Source organism: Cervus elaphus, chromosome 18 (assembly GCF_910594005.1).
Source record: "Cervus elaphus chromosome 18, mCerEla1.1, whole genome shotgun sequence".
Lineage (NCBI taxonomy): Eukaryota > Metazoa > Chordata > Mammalia > Artiodactyla > Cervidae > Cervus > Cervus elaphus.
In genome coordinates this window covers 35,071,054-35,088,477 of record NC_057832.1, presented here as the reverse complement: position 1 = coordinate 35,088,477, position 17,424 = coordinate 35,071,054, and positions in this window count along the sequence as shown.

Here is a 17,424-nt window from a genome sequence, read left to right as displayed (position 1 = left end):
TAATTTAGCTACCTGATGTGAAGAGCAAGTTAATTGGAAAAGACTGAAGCTGGGAAAGATTCAGGGCAAGGGGAGAGGAGGGCAGGAGAGGATAAGATGGTTGGATAGCAACATTGACTCAATGGACATGAGTTTGAGCAAACTATGGGAGATAGTGAAGGACAGGGAAGCCGGAGTGCTGCGGTCCATGGGGTTGCAAAGAGTTGAATATGACACTTAGCGACTGAATAACAACAAATTCATGAATATGGAATGTCTTTCCATTTATTTATCTATTATCTTCAATTTCTTTCAGTGTTTTGTAGTAGTTTTCACTTTATAAGACTTGCATTTCTTTTGTTAAATTTAAATCTTAGATCTACTGTTCTTTTGGATGCTGTTGTAAATGGAATTATTTTCATATCATTTTCAAATTGTCGTTGTGTATGTAAATTAAACCAATTTTTGTATATTGATCTTGTATCTTGCAACCTTACTGAACTTGTGTTCGTCCTTCCAGTATTTTTCTAATTTTTTAGAATTGTTTATATGCAAGATTGTGTCATCTGTTCATAAAGAGGGTTTTATTTTTTCCTTTTTGTAACTAGATACCTTTTATTTCTTTTCCTGCCTAATTGCCTTGGATAGAACATGCAGTTCAGCGTTTGACAAAAGTGGAGAGAGTATATATTCTTGTCTTATTCCTGATCTTAGCGGGCAGTTTTCTGCCTTTCACCATCAGGGATGATGTTAGCTGTGGGTTTTTCATTACATGCCTTTTGTAAGTGTACATAAGCTCCCTTTCTCAGTTTGTTGTGTGCTTGTATCATGAAAGGGTATTTGGTTTATCAGAAGCTTTTTCTAGGTCTATTGAGTTGATCGTGTGATTTTTGTCCTATAAAAGGTCTAATTTTTGTATGTGTGTGCTAAACTAACCATGAATTCTTGGAATAAGTTCCATTTGGCCTTGCTGTATAATCTTTATTCTTTTTGTACATTGTTGGATTCAGTTTGTTAACACTTTGTTGAGGATTCCTCTTCTCTATAGGAAATATTGATCTATTATTTCCTTTTCTCACAAGGTCTTGTCTGGTTTTAGTATTTACACTGGCCACACAGATAAAACTGGGAATAGGAATTTCTCATCTACTTTTTGAAAGAGTTTGCAGGGAGCTGGTATTAATTCTTTGAAAGTTTGGTAGAATTCACCTGTGAAGCCATTTAGAGGCCTAGGCTTTTCATTAGACATAACTTTTAAATTCTCAATCTCTTTTCTCAGAAGTACAGTAAGATTTTCTATTGCTTGGGTTACTTTTAGTAGTTTGTATCTTTCTAGAAACTTGTATGTTTCATGTATATTGTCTCATTTGTCAACGTACAGTAATTCATGGGTATTCCTTGTACTTAAAAAAAGAAATTCTGTAAAGTGGCAGTGCGGTCCTCTTTTTTCTTTCTGATTTTAGTAATTTGATTTTTCTCTCGCCTTTCTTTTTCTGTAGGCCAAGTAATGATTTATCAATGTATTGACGCTTTCAAAGATTTTGAAATTTGGTTTTGTTGATTTTCTCTTTTCCATTTTGTTTCTTTCCACTCTACCATTTTTAATTTCCTTTTCCTTGTTGTGGTTATAGTTTCTTCTTTTTTTTTCCAGTTTCTTAACATGGACAGTTATTTTGCTATCTTATTTTAAATAAAAGCTTTTATAGATAAAATTTCCTCTAAGCACTTCTTTAGCTACATGCTTGCTCTAGAACAATTTCCACATGCTTCAAATGATTGTTTTTCATGATTTTCACCAATTATAATTTTTTCACTAGGGAGTGAGTCCACAGAGCTCAACAAACGCGTATTTTTGAAGTGCTTCATCACTTTACAGCAATAAATGAGCCAGGAAGTATGGTTTAGTTATCAAGATGAATGCTAATTAATCAAGTGTAAGGAAAGGAATATTGCAATTGCATACTACTAAGGTTGCAACTTCACTAATCCAGTTTTGTCTAAAGGAATATGAGCTTATTTATCAGAACTATGGTTCCCAGTCAAGTTCTAGACATTTTTTTCAAATCACTTTTAGTGCTGAAGCCTGAATATGCCATTTAGGGTTTAGTCAAGTGAAAGATTCTCAGAGCAAGAGCTAAAGTTTGTACTTCATTTTTTATCCCCAAACTATGTCTTATCTAAGTATCTCTAAAAGCAGATGCTATCACTGGAAATACTGCTTTCACCAAACAACTAAAACTCTACTAGGTTATTATTGTTACTGTTCAGTTGCTAAGTTGTGTCCAATTCATTGTAATACCATAGACTGCAGCCTACCAGGCTTCCCTGTCCTTTACTATCTCCCAGAGTTTACTTAAATTCATGTCCATTGAGTGATACCATCCAACCATTCTCTGTTGTCCCCTTCTCTCCCTGCCCTTAATCTTTCCCAATAAGTCATATCAGTGTATGACAAAACCCACTGAAATGTTGTGAAGTAATTAGCCTCCAACTAATAAAAAAAAAAGAAAAAATAATGATAAAAAAATAAAACATAAACCCTCAAAAAAAAAAAAAAAAAGTTGGCTCTTCACATCAGGGGCCAAAGTATTAGAGCTTCAGCATCAGTTCTTCCAATGACTATTCAGGGTTGATTTCCTTTAGGAATGACTGGGTTGACTTCCTTGCTGTCCAAGGGACTCTCAAGAGTCTTCTCCAGTACCACAATTCAAAAGCATCAGTTCTTTGACTATAATTTATTAGGTTACAGCTGGAAAAAATGAAAGAATAACTAATTGCTTTATTTCACTTCCCTCTTGTGTGTCTCAGTTTCAGGATAGAGAAGACCCTTGCTAGGAGCTTAAGAAGATGGATAAAGAAAAGTGGACAGCGTGAAGGTAAGAGTGGCGCATTATTGAAGCAAGATTCTAGAGGAGGAAACTGAGGATAAAAATCCTGGCATCAGCAACATTAACCTTAGAACTCAAACAAGGTTTTCAAATGCGAATGAGACAATCTTAAATGCTCTTGAACTAATAAATCAGTAAATTTAATAATCTGTAAGAAGTGAGATGACAAACTAAAATTTGGAGGTTAGATAAATATAAATATTTCAAAAGCTGGTGTTGAAAATGTGATAGAGAGTGCATTTGAGATAAATAAAAGGCTTCAAGGACAGCAGTGAAGATATGGCTAAGCTTAAAATGATATGAATTCGCTTGACATTCATTTGTATGCTTTTGTCACATCATACGGTATTACAGAGCAACCCAGAAATGGAGACAGACAAAGAAGTGTTAGAGGTTTTCCTGAGTGACTGGCTAGAATTCCAAACAAAAGCAACCCGGGATTGACCAGCTGTGGATACTAAAGCAAGAAAAACAAAAGGGAGCTGAAGCTGATGCAGAGAGCACAGAGGCACCACAGAATACAGATAATGGGCAGAGGCATTATCTGTATGCTCAGTACAGATCATGATCATATTGACTAAAAGTGAGAGCACAAATATTTGGACCAATGATAAGAGAATTCGGAACAAGAAAAGATTCAAAGGCATTTTTTTTTTCTTTCCTGGAGATGCCTAGAAGTTGAGAAGAGCTGATGATAACTGGAATTGGTGGCTTTGCACCCCTTTTCAGATTCAGTGGCGTGATTCTAAAGAATTCATCCTCCTTGCAGACCACCTGTGTCTTAGCCGGTGCCCTGTCTAGTTCTCAGAGGAGGCTTGAGTCAGATTTTCATATTTTGGGCTTAAGTTGTCCTAATTTCCCACATGCTGAGCTCATCTGTGTCCAGTCATTTCTGGGTTTCAGTACAATGTCATATTGCCTGCTTTCTGCACAGCCAGACAGCGCAACACAAAAGCGAAGAATGTTAAGTTTCTGTGGGGAAACTCTGACCAAGGGGAAGTGGGAGTCGTAAGGTGCTAGGCAGATACTCTTCCCTTTCTTTGTCCCTTTGGTTGATATGTTCAATTATGGTTTTTCCCTTGCAATCACTGCAAAACAGTCCTGAATGCCAGAAGAACACACCTACTGAGTACTCTATTATATTCTTCTACAGCTGACTGAAAAGGGTGGTTAGTGAAGTAACCCATTATATTTCATTGCTTTCTATCTCTCGTTGTTTTACTATCGTTTTTCCACCACATCATTGACCTCAAACTTGTACTTCCTCAATAAAGATTTATGATCCTTGCCTTTGGCTCTGGTTTTCAAAGAACTTAGGTTATCGTGAAGTTCTAGTGGGGGAACTATCATGATAAACATTGAAAGAATCATAATGCAGGAAAGTGAAAGTGAAAGTTAGTCACTCCGTCATGTCTGACTCTCTGTGACCCCATGAACTGTAGCCCATCAGGTTCCTCTGTCCATGGAATTCTCCAGGCAAGAATACTGGAGTGGATAGCCATTTCCTTCTCCAAGGGATCTTCCCAACTCAGGGATAGAACCCAATTCTCCCACATGGCAGGCAGACTCTACCAACTGAGCCACCAGGAGTACTAATGCAGGAGGATCCTATTAATCAAAGAAATTCTATTAATCAAATTCTGAAGGCAGAAGAAATGGACTTGGAGATATAAAATGACTTAGAGACAGAACTAGAGCAATGGCAACTCTCAAACAAAGAGGTAGGGAAATAAAGTACTGAGTGTTTAGAAGAAAAGCTGAAAAAATAATTTCAGAAACACTGAGTTGTATTGGTTTTAAACAAAGTATAATCACAGTTTGAAGACACTTATAATAATTGTAGTATTATGCAACACAGAAAATTACTTAAAAGAATATACCATGCACACATATGCACACATATACACACATATACAAATGACTTAAGACTCATCAGATAAAACTGTTATTGTTGTGCTCCTTAATTAATATTTTTAAATCAATTTTCATTAGTTCATGATTCATCAGACATTTACTTGGGTTCTTTATGGGCCACTTACTCTTTTAATATGCTCAGGATAAATAAATGAAACATCTCAAACCTTCCCTACAGAGCTTATATTCTAAGCATGGAAGCTGAAAGCAGACAAAAATAACTAAATTCTGTACATTAAAGGCAGTAAGTGCTATGGGGAAATAGAGAAAGATAAGGAAAATCAGGACCCTTGGGAGATGGTGATGGAGGGATGCAAATTCCTAATTGCAAATAAAAAAATATTTAAAAATGTGAAGTGTTGAGGCAGTAGATATCAAAAGGAAAAAAATTATAGGGGGAAAACACAGCTCCTGTGAAGGCCTGAAGTAAGAGTAACATTTTTTAAGAAACAGCATGGAGGCGAGGTTGGCTGGATTAGAGCAAGTGGCAGGGACAGAGGTGGGAACAGATCAGTCAGTAAAGAAGGACAGCCAGAGCCCAGACAGCTTTGTGGGTCACTGTGAGCAGGATGGCTGTTAACTTTAAGGAAAACTGGGAACCACTGCAGAGTTTAGAGAAAGGCCATCGGGTAATTTCTGTGTTTGTGCTTAGTCGCTCAGTCATGTCCAACACTTTGCAACCCCACGGACTATAGCCCACATGGCTCCCTGTCCATGGGATTCTCCAGACAAGAACACTGGAGTGGGTTGCCATGCCCTTCTCTAGGGGATCCTCTTGACTCAAGGATAGAACCCAGGTTTCCTGAATTGCAGGCAGATTCTTTACCATCTGAGCTACCAGGGAAGCCCATCTACACCAGCATGACTCTAGATGAGTGTTGAAAAGACACAAAGGGATTGTAAAGGCCACAATCAAAAGAAGGCAGGTCAGGCAGCAAGAGCAATAGCCTTGTTGAAACACAATGTTGATTCAGGTCACAGCATTAGCAGTAATGGTCCTGGGGAAGAGACTGGATGCTGAATACACACTGCAAATAGGGCCTGTGGGATGATCTGACTCATTCAAAGTGGGTGAGAAAGAAACCAGGAAGTAAAGAAATTACTCCAAAGTTTAAAGTTTGAACAACTGGAAAGATGAAGTTGCCATCCACTACAACGGGTAAGACATTGGTAGAAGCAGGTTACAGAGGAAAGATGAGAATTGGCTTTGAACATTTTCAGTTTGACATATTTTTTCGACATTAAGTGAGGATATGAGGAGGGAGTTAGGTATACAAGACTAGAATATGTGCATGTGTGCTAAGTCACTTCAGTCATGTCCTACTCTTTGTGACGGCACGGACTATAGCCCGTGAGGCTCCTCTGTCCATGGATTTCTCCAGGAAAGAATACTGGAGGGGATTGTCATGCCCTCGCCAGAGGATCATCCTGACCCAGGGATCGAACCCACATCTCTTACGTCTCCTGCTTTGGCAGGTGGATTCTTTACCACTAGAACCACCTGGGAAGCCCATAAGACTAGAGTAGGGGTCAGCAAACCAGAGAGTAAGTGTTTTATCAGACTCTGTGGGCCAAGCGTTACATCACAACCACTCTGCCATTGGGCAGTCAACAGCAATATGCAGAAGAACAGGCATGGCTGTGTTCCAATAAAAATGTACACAAACAGGCTATAGTTAAATTTGGCCTAAGGGCCATAGTTTGCTAACTCATGGTCTAGAGTCTGGAAAAGTGGTCTGAATTACAGAAACACAGTTGAGAGTTAACAGCGTACAAATATTTCCTAAGTAAAGTTGCTCAGGCGTGTCCAACTCTTTGCCACCCCTTGGACTGTAGCCCACGAGGCTCCTCTGTCCATGGAATTTTCCAGGCAAGAATACTGGAGTGAGTTGCCATTTCCTTCTCCAGGGGATCTTCCTGACCCAGGGATTGAACCCGGGTCTCCAGCATTGCAGACAGACACTTAACCATCTGAGCCACCAGGGAAGCCTCTATGCTAATTTGATGTAATAACTTCTGCATTTGATATTTGTGTTTTCCCCTTATTCTGAATAGGAACTGCACTTTTTAAACTATATACATTTTCTTCTTCGAAAAGCAATCTGCAAGGAACTATGAACGTGCCCATTTGGTTCAATAAAATGAATAATTTGAAAGAAAACCTTAAGAACACAACTGATCACTAAATTTCTATTTAGTACAGAACATGCTAAATATTGGGCTTCATTGACAGCTCAGTTGGTAAAGAATCTGCCTGCAATGCAGGAGACCTGGGTTTGATCCCTGGGTTGGGAAGATCCCCTGGAGAAGGGAAAGGCTACCCACTCCAGTATTCTGACCTGGAGAATTCCATGGACTGTATAATCCGTGGGGTCGTAAAGAGTAAGACATGACTGAGAAACTTTCACTTCAATTCAATTTAATTCAATTTAAAATATTTAGTCTCCTTGCAATAGGCTCTTGACATTGAGTATTTGAGGAAGCCTGTGCTATTCAGCTTAGTAGACCTACATGTAAATAACAAGGACAAAATATATTTTCATGTATCATACTCAAAGTAAGTGGAAAATACCATAGGAACTATGAAAAAGTTGGGACTCTAACAAAAAAGAATTTGTCATCTGTGAAGCCATTCGTCAAGGCAATTCTGATTTCACAGCCAGAAATATTTTAGAAATAAAGAGAAAAACTTTAGGACAAAAGACTGATATCACATTATTGATAAAGAATCCCACTGAATCAACAGGATGTTTAACAGACAAACATAAGATACATTCTTTCCTAATTACTTAGCAAATGGAAAAGTGCTACTAAAAATATTCATGTAGGTACAAAGCATCAAATACCAGCAACTGATATTAAAACAACATATAAACACAGTATTAGAAAAACTAAGAGAATGCTAAAATCTTTCTGGTTTAGGTTTGGAGTTATAACAATGCTAGAGCATATGGGAGCTGGCAAAGGGGCTGTTTTTATAGAAGTCAATCATTTTAGAAGAGAATAGCAATGCTTCTCATCCTTTTGCTTATTATTGTCTACCCTGTGGAGTTTTTAGTCTTTTCCCTAATTGCAACCCCCTATGATGTTTTAAAAACTAAGATACATTGTATACATGTCTATGTATAGATATATGGCATGCAAATTGTTTGGAGAGATACAAGCCATTTTAATATCTCCGATTTTGCCTCCCAAAGAACTAATGCTCCCTCCAACCATTAGGGGTGATACTGCTTTCTTGAGAATAACTGTCTTAAACTATGGACTATCCGCCCATCAAAGTTACATGCTTCACAACTGTCTCTGTAATGCCTAATGCCTTGGTTGGTGGGGATGGGTGATGAAGAGGTGGTAGAGCACTGGATTAGAGGACTATGGCTAACGGAAAAATTATTTTCCCTTGCTTTAGCTATATTTATTCCCTTCCCTCATCATTGGTCTGCTGAAACCTAGTTTAACTGTGAAGCATAGAAAGAGATAAAGAAAAAGAAAACAGTTTTAACTAAGCAACTCATAGGGAAATATGACGGGGGTGAAAATGGGTTACCAGTTCTCAAGTGACAGTTTCAGAAGAAATATACTTAGAACAATTGATACAATTAAGATCCCATCTCAAGAGCAAGTTAAAGGTTACTTCCACATTATATTCATCTACTGAGATCCTTTGGTAGCCAAGATCAGTGTGAGTTACAGAATTATTTTCAGTCTGGTTTCATGAGATAATCTGATTGTCTTGGTATCTCAGTTTCCAGGTCTCAAGACAATCTTGAATTGGGATTCTGAGACAGAAAAACCACTGCAGGAACCTGTTAGGAAAACGGTCTTTGATATCTCAATCTAAATTATGATTATCTTGAAGTCACAAATCATTTTGTCTTTGCAGAAAAGATAGTGGGTTTGAAAGCAATAATTTTAAGTCAATTTTGCAGCCTCTTAACTGAAGCCCCTACTGGTCTCTCCATATTGTTTGCAGGAGAGAGAGACACAGATGTAGGGGGGGCCCACTTCCCAAGGCCAGATGGTAACATGACTCATAAGATCAAGACAAAGCCTGCGAGTGAATTCTGAGAAAGAGAAATGAGCAACAATCGGATTTTGTTTTTATATAAATAAGATGTTGCCACCTCTATGGTAAATTTTAACTACAAAATTCTATGTCCCGTTTACACCCTGTGGCCAGCTGCAATTTCTACGTGCGTTCTCTCATATTCAGTGTTATGTGATCAAACTTGTTTAAATGGAAAAGTAGGTTTTAATGAAATTAGCCTCCAACTAATAAAAATAAATGAAAAAAAAAAAAGTGTGTTTGGGTCCCAGATTTTTATTCCAACAACTCCATGAACACCCAAAGACTTTTCCTCAAAGAGTCAACATGCCAAAATAAAGCTGCATATCCTATTTGTCCAGAAGTAGAGAGATTGCAAAATGATTACAACATTGTAATACAACATAAGGAAGTTGGAAGAAATCCCGGAGGATGGTAATGCAGAGGGAAATTTTCCCCATAACACATCATGTGGAAAGGGGACTTCTTTGGAACTCTTAGACAGCACTATCACATATCCAAATGATGTTCACTGCTATTTAAAAAAAAAAGTAACATAACAATTGTGAATTGTAGCTTTGAACTAAGTCCCGTTCGTTCAAAGGTCAAGGTCAATGCTTAGATAACTTTAAATTTCCCAGGACAAGCAGATAGTTAAAGCTACATTCCCATAATAAATTTTCAGTCTATCAGTTCATTCGCCCAAGCACCCATCCAAGCCTTATCTATCCTTCTATCCTTCTAAAAGACATTATCCCTACAAGAAAAAATCCAAGCCACTCCTTGTCTTGAAAGAAGAGATACTTTCTCACTCAAAACCACTTAACCTTAAAAGGGTACCTCCACTGGAGTCTAACCACGCCCAGTGCCTGCTTGTCTACACAAGTGGTGCACCCTGGTGGGACAGTCTGCTGGGAATAGATTCAATTGTTTCAGCCAGGTGCCCCAGAGGGATTTCCTCCCAAAGGAAGTGTATGTCAGGCACAGAAATTGGCCCAATAACTGTATCAATTGTGAGCACACCCAGTATCTTTTAGCCTTGTTCACAGTCTAGAACCACTTCTGAACATTAGGAGAGATGAGGCTGAAAGTAAAAATGGAAGGAATGTTAGATGTTAATATTGTGAGGCACTGTACTGACTTCCATCAGGCCAAAGAACAAAGACTCACTTATGAATGGTGAAATGGATGCATAAATTTCAGAAAATATACTCATAAAGCTGTATGAATGTGTGCTCAAAGGCTAGTAGGTTTTAAAAATAATTTCCGTCCCATAAAATTTATATTTTGATATTTCATAAGCAAGTATCAGCATAAGCTTAAAAATCTCCATACATGTTTTAAACCACCAGTGACTTTTTTAAGACACTAATATTTTGATTAGGTCCAAATATAGTATTTTGGTACAGACTCTTATAATTAAAATGAACATTCCAATTAGAAGTTTAAAGAATGATCTTTCTCTTTGAATTTTCAATTTGTCCTATTTTAGATGGAAAGGGTCATAAATTTAACCTTTCTCATAGTCCTTCAAGGCATTTACTTTAACTATTGCCTATTCAGTGTAAGAAAGTCAAACATACTTCTAAACCAGAAAGTGACCAAAAAATCTCAACTAAAGTTAGAAAATTCCTAGCAAAATAGATATTTAAATGTCAAATATAAGTTTATACTCACTATAAATTCAATGTTTGAAGATAGTTTTAGATTTCTTGTTTAAATGTTACCTGTTCTTTCCACAGAATTTTTTTTTCCCTTGGTGGTAGGAGGGAAGGGTCGTTCTAGATCTAGGTACAGAACTGGAGTATAGAATTACATCCTGTATGTATTCAATCAATTTTATCCTTATATTCATTTTGTCTATCTTCCAAAATGCCAGTGAATCCTCAGTACACTTCTACATACTCAAATAAATATACTTTATTCTATTTCTATTGTTAGATGTCTATTGCATACACCCAACAGTTTAGCATATGCTTGGATAATAAGCATATGGCAAATATGGTTAGCCTCACAAAAAATCTGTGTTATTTATTTTCTAGAGAGATTTCTATATTATATCTTTAATTATAACTTGTAAGAGCCTAAGAATATCATACCAGTATTTTAAAATATCTGGAAGAAATTTTAGCTCAGTATGAAATAATTTTGTATCTAAAATTACTCTTTACTGGAAATAATTTTTCATCATATGCCATTATAATAATCAATTATTTTAGAAGCCATCTAATTTTCTAAGGAAGGCCATATAATATGTGATTTCTGGTCTGTAATCTAATTATTAGACAAGGTAAATTTTACAATGCCTGTCAATGTGGAATTTAAATTTTACTTATGATAAGTTACATATTTCTATATATTGGATTTAGATACTAGTATTTCTAAAATAGTTATGGTTATAATTGAAATTAGTAACTCTCTTTAGTATGATGTGAGCATGATTCAGGAGCCCTCACACAATAGTACTTTGTCTGTAGCAGTGGCCTCACTATTTTTGCTACATAGCTGTTTACAGTTTGTGAGAAATGGTAGACCATAATACATCGTGGTTAGAATGGCTTTGTTCTCTTTTAGAGTAGGCAGATCTACTCTGTAGTAGAACACTGTCATTTTTATAGTCCTAGTAAAAGTCAAATAAAATAAATGGGATCTACTTCAAGGCATCTAAGACTAATGTTAATATTCTGTAATGACAAAGGAGGGAATTATATGACTTTGCAAAAAATCAAACACCTGCTTGATTTTCAGCTGAATTTTTCAATTTAAAACACCACACTGTACATAATATTTTGGAAGTTGAGAAACACCAGCTAGTCAAACTCATGAGATGTATTTATCTTTCCAGTGATACAGCTCAAGAGTCAACCACATTATAAACAATACTATGTATTAACAATATTCCGGGAAAAGACTCGTGAACACAGTGCAGGAAGGAGATGGTGGGATGAACTGAGAGAGTAGCACTGAAACATATACGTTACCGTATGTAAAACAGATAGCTGGTGGGAGGTTTCTGTGTAACACAGGAAGCTCAACCTGGTTCTCTGTGACAATCTGGAGGGGCAGGCTGGGGGGCGCAGGATTCAAGAGGGAGGGCCTTACATGCTTATGGCTGATTCATGTTGCTGTATGCCAGAGACTAATACAACATTGTAAAGCAATTATTCTCCAATTAATATATTAAAAAATAATACTACATAATATCAATTTAAAGAAATGCTATGTTCTTTATTATTGGTCTCTCCCTATCTGCAGAAGGGATTACTCCAGAAACTATTAAACGAGAAGTATTTCCACTACTATAAAGATGTGCCACGTACTCAGTTGTGTCTGATTCTCTTCAACACCATGGACTGTAGCCCACCAGGCTCTTCTGTCCATGGGATTTCCCAAAAAGAATGCTGGAATGGGTTGCCATTTCCCTTCTCCAGGAGATCTTCAGGATCCATGGATTGAACCCCTGTCTCCTGTGTCTCCTGCATTGCAGGTAGATTCTTTACCCACTGAGCCATCCGGAAGCCCCCCAAAATACTCCATGATTATTATAATTAATAATTATACTTTTAATAATTATGTTAATCATTTCAAATCATAATTATACTTTGGCAAGTGATGTAGACTTCACTAGTGGCTCAGATGTTAAAGAATTTGCCTCTATAGGGGTACCTGGGTTCTATCCCTGGGTCAGGAAGACCCCTGGAAAAGGAAATGGCAACTCACTCTAGTAATCTTGTCTGGAGAATGGACAGAAGAGCCTAGCAGGCTACAGTCCACAGGGTTACAAAGAGCTGGACATGACTGAGTGACTAACACTTTCACTTTCAAGTGGCCTAGAAAATAGTCATTTCCCACTTTTCACTCAGATATAATCTTATCAGCACTCAAGACTTCTACCTAGTAGAAGAGTATTTATAAATTCTCTTCCTGTAGAGTTGATTCACAACTATATTTCTTAGGAGCAAACAATGTTTGCTCTGTAGCACTAATCTTTTCCTTGAAGTTCTTTGTAGAACTTCATGTTAAAGTGTGCCTTATTTTCCAAAGATAAGGAGGAGGGGAATCTAGTACCAGAAATGTATGTTGCCTGGAAGAAATGCTCAAATAGATTTTCTTTCAGGATCATCCTCCTCTGAAGTATCTAGAGTGCTACGGGCTTCCCCAGTGGACCAGTGGTAAGGAATTAGCCTGCAATGCAGGATACACAGGAGATGTGGGTTTGATCCCTGGGTTGGGAAGATCTGCTGGAGAAGGGAATGGCAAACCACTCCAGTATTTTTGCCTGGAGAATTCCATGGACAGAGCAGCCTGGCAGGCTACAGTCCACGGGGTAGCAGAGTCAGACACCACTGAAGTAAGTCAGCACGCATGCACAACCATTACTAGAGAAGGGTTTCTGGGAATAGGAAGTCAAGAGCCTACAAGACAAAGAGGTTTTTGCTTTTGGCTTACTTTGTTCCCAGTTGTGGCAGAAAGTCAGAAAGACTTCCTGAAACTCTTTTGTAATCTTTAAAGATCTGTTACTAGGACATTGTTGATATTTTCCCTCATGCTATTTGAACTACTGTCTTGTAAACTTTCTTCAAAAGTCAACCATTTTTCTTCAGCCATTCACTCACTCACTCACTCATTTATTTTACCTCTGACCTGGAGAACTCAGTCTCATCTCCCTGTTTTCCCTGCAATCTCTCTCAGCAGCCCCACCAGCTTAGCTTTTACGAAGTTAGGAGATAAGAAGCAGATGACACTCTAAGTCTCTCAATGTAGTCCCAACTTGTCAGATCCAACCACAAACCATGTGTGCTAAGGCAGCGTTCGGTTTTAGTCACCTTCAGGAAGCAATTCTGAGAATTAGCACTGTACAGCTTAACAAATGCTCATTGTTTTCGATGCTTCAGTTAAGCGAGCCTCAGAACTGAAACTGAGTCATCTATAAAAATTCAAGTTTTTGCAGCTAGGGTACCACCAGTCTCACCCATCCCCTATTAGGCCTGCCACACTCAAGGTCATGTTCTCACCTGTCTGTGGCTTAGGCACTCAAGACTTTAATATGTATAGAATTACCTGGGGCACTTGTTAAGAGTGAAGATTCCTGAGCCCCACAGCTTAGGAACTAAATCATAGTCTCAGGGGTTGTGCTCAATCACTGGTTTATAGTTCCACAGCTATTTTCACACATGCTAAGGTTTGAAATCCAGACCTAGAGAGACAAGCGCAGTGACTTCTTAATTTCCAATTGTGCTTCTAATATTTCATCTAATTGGCCTTAAATATCTGTGCTGAAATAATCTTCCCAATAATCTACAATGGTTTCTTATTGTCTAGTGAATTAAAAGAGTTGATCTGATATTTAGAGATTTCTGAAAATAGAAACCTAGCTAAAATTTTAATTTACTGTTCACTTCTAATCTACCCCAAATCTATGCAGCATTACTTCAGGTCTCTTAAATATTCATTACCCTTGTACACCTCTAGCTTTTGCTAATTCTGTTCCCTCTTGTTAAATTCTTTGCAGTCTTTCAAGTCCATCCCAAATGCCTCCTCCTCTTTAAAACTCAATGTGGTACTCATAATCAGGTATTATCTTTCTCCTTCTTTTGAATTCTTCAAGCCCTTTATACTTGTGTACTGATCATATTTTGACTTATATTAACATTTACATTAAAATAATACAGACTGTTAAGTTTGTACCTGTCATTCTTCTTCTAGAGCATTAAGGTGAAATACTGTATCTTTCACAGCTGATATTCAATATGCGTTCACCTAGAAGGTAGAACAATTAATGATCTTTTAGTCCTTGATCTTAGAAATCATCTATCTGTTCCGCTGAAATCAAGGACTAAAGGCTTATCAACTCTTTTACATCTCAGGTAAGTACATAAGAAGTATAAACTGTGCTTAGTAATTTACTCTTTTTACATTCCACTAATCGTCTCATCATCAGGTATGTTGCCATTTAAGGGATATCTGCATTCCTACATTTCTGATAAAACTTAAATATTTGTAGGTACACTGTATTACATATTTCTCATTGTTTTATATGATGCTTTGAAATCTTGCTATAAAAGATTTGTGAAACAAGGGAATGATAAAGGAGAGTGTTGGAAAGAAAAAAAAAAGTAACACCAAAAAATCCTTATATACTTCGTTAATAGCATCCCTCTTGAGATAGGTTGAAAATCTGTATTCCTAAGAAAAGCATATAATTAGCTTTTCTTCTAATGAATTAGAGTGAAAAAATACCTCTTTTGTGTAAATGTTGAGTAAACATACTTTAGGAAAGGGTTTTTAACGTAGCAAAAATAAAGGCAGTGACAATGAATTGGTGGCCATTGTGAAAAGAATAATAAATTACAATCATAAAATAGGAAATATTCCTCTAAACTGAGGAGCAAGACAAGGGTGCCCACTCTCACCACTATTATTCAACATAGTTTTGGAAGTCCTAGGCATAGCAATCAGAGAAGAAAAAGAAATAAAGGAATCCAGACTGGGAAAGAAAAAATAAAACTCACTGTTTGCAGATGACATGATTCTCTACATAGAAAACCCTAAAGATGCCACCAGAAAATTACTAGAGCTAATTAATTAATATAGTAAAGTTGCAGGACATAAAATTAATACACAGAAATTCCTTGCATTCCTATATAATAACAATGAAAAATCATAAAGAAAAATTAAGGAAACAATCCCATTCACCATTGCAACAAAAAGAATATCATACTTAGGAATAAATTTACCTAAAGAGACAAAAGACCTGTATGCAGAAAACTATAAGATGCTGATGAAAGAAATCAAAGACGATAACAAACAGATGGAGAGATATACCATGTTCTTGGATTGGAAGGATCAATATAGTGAAAATGACTATACTGCTCCAAGCAATTTTTAGATTCAGTGCAATCTCTACTGAACTACCAACAGTAATTTTCACAGAACTAAAACTAGGAATTTCACAATTTGCATGGAAACACAAAAGACCTCAAATAGCCAAAGCAATCTTAAGAAAGGACAGAACTGGAGGAATCAACCTTCTTGACTTCAGACTATATTACAAAGCCACAGTCATCAAGACAGTAAGGGACTGGCACAAAAACAGAAATTTAGACTAATGAAACAAGATAGAAAACTCAGAGATAAACCCACACACCTATGGACAACTTATCTGTGATGAAGGAGGCAAAAATATACAACAGAGAAAAGACAGTCTCTTCAATCAGTGGTGCTGGGAAAACTAGTCAACTATGTATAAAAGAATGAAATTAAAACACTTCTTAATGCCATACACAAAAATAAACTCAAAATGGATTAAAGACCCAAACCTAAGGTCAGAAACTATAAAACTCTTAGAGGAAAACCTAGGCAGAACACTCTCTGACATAAATCACAGAAAGATGCTCTATATGACCCACCTCCTAGAGTAATGGAAATAAAAACAAAAATAAACAAGTGGGACCTAATTAAACTTAAAGGCTTTTGCATAATAAAGAAAACTATAAGTGAGGTGAAAAGACAACCCTCATAGTGGTGGAAAATAATAGCAAATGAAACAACTGAAAAAGGAAGGATTAATCTCCAAAATAGACAAGCAGCTCATGCAGCTCAATACCAGAAAAACAAACAACCCAATCAAAAAGTGGGCAGACGACCTAAACTGACATTTCTCCAAAGAAGACATAGAGATGGCTAACAAACACATGAAAAGATGCTCAACATCACTCATTACAGAAATGCAAATCAAAACTACAATGAGGTATCATCTTACACCAATCAGAATAGCTATCATCCAGAAGTCTATAAATAATATGCTGGAGAGAGTGTAGAGAAAATGGAACCCTCTTACACTGCCAGTGGGAATGCAAACTGATACAACCACTATGGAAAACAGTATGGAGATTCCTTAAAAAAAAAAACTAGAAATAAAACTACCATGTGACCCAGCAATCCCACTACTGGGCATATACCCTGAGGAAACCCCACGTGAAAAAGACAAATGTACTCCAATGTTCATTGCAGCACTATTTACAATAGTTAGGACATGGAAGCAACCTAGATGTCCATCAGTATATGAATGGATAAGGAAGTTGTGGTACATATACACGATGGAATATTACTCAGCTATAAAAAGGAATGCATGAGTCAGTTCTAATAAGATGGATGAACCTAGAGCCTATTACACAGAATGAAGTAAAACAGGAAGAAAAAGACAAATATCATATTCTAACATATATATAGAATCTGGAAAGGTGGTACTGATGATCCTACATGCAGAGCAGCAAAGGAGATACAGACATAAAGAATAGACCTTTGGATTCAGTGGGAGAGGAGAGGGTGGGATGATTTGAGGGAATACCATTGAAACATACACATTACCAATAAATGTAAAACAGCCAGTGGGAGTTTGACGTATGATGCAGGGAACCCAAAGCTGGGGGTTTGGGTTCTGTGACAGCCTGGAGTGGGGGTGGGGAGGGCTGTAGCAGGGGTTTCAGGAGGGAGGGGACAGATGTATACCTACGGCCAATTCATGCTGATGTATGGCAGAGGCTATCACAATATTGTAACGTAATTATCCTCCAATTCAAACAAATAAGTTTAAAA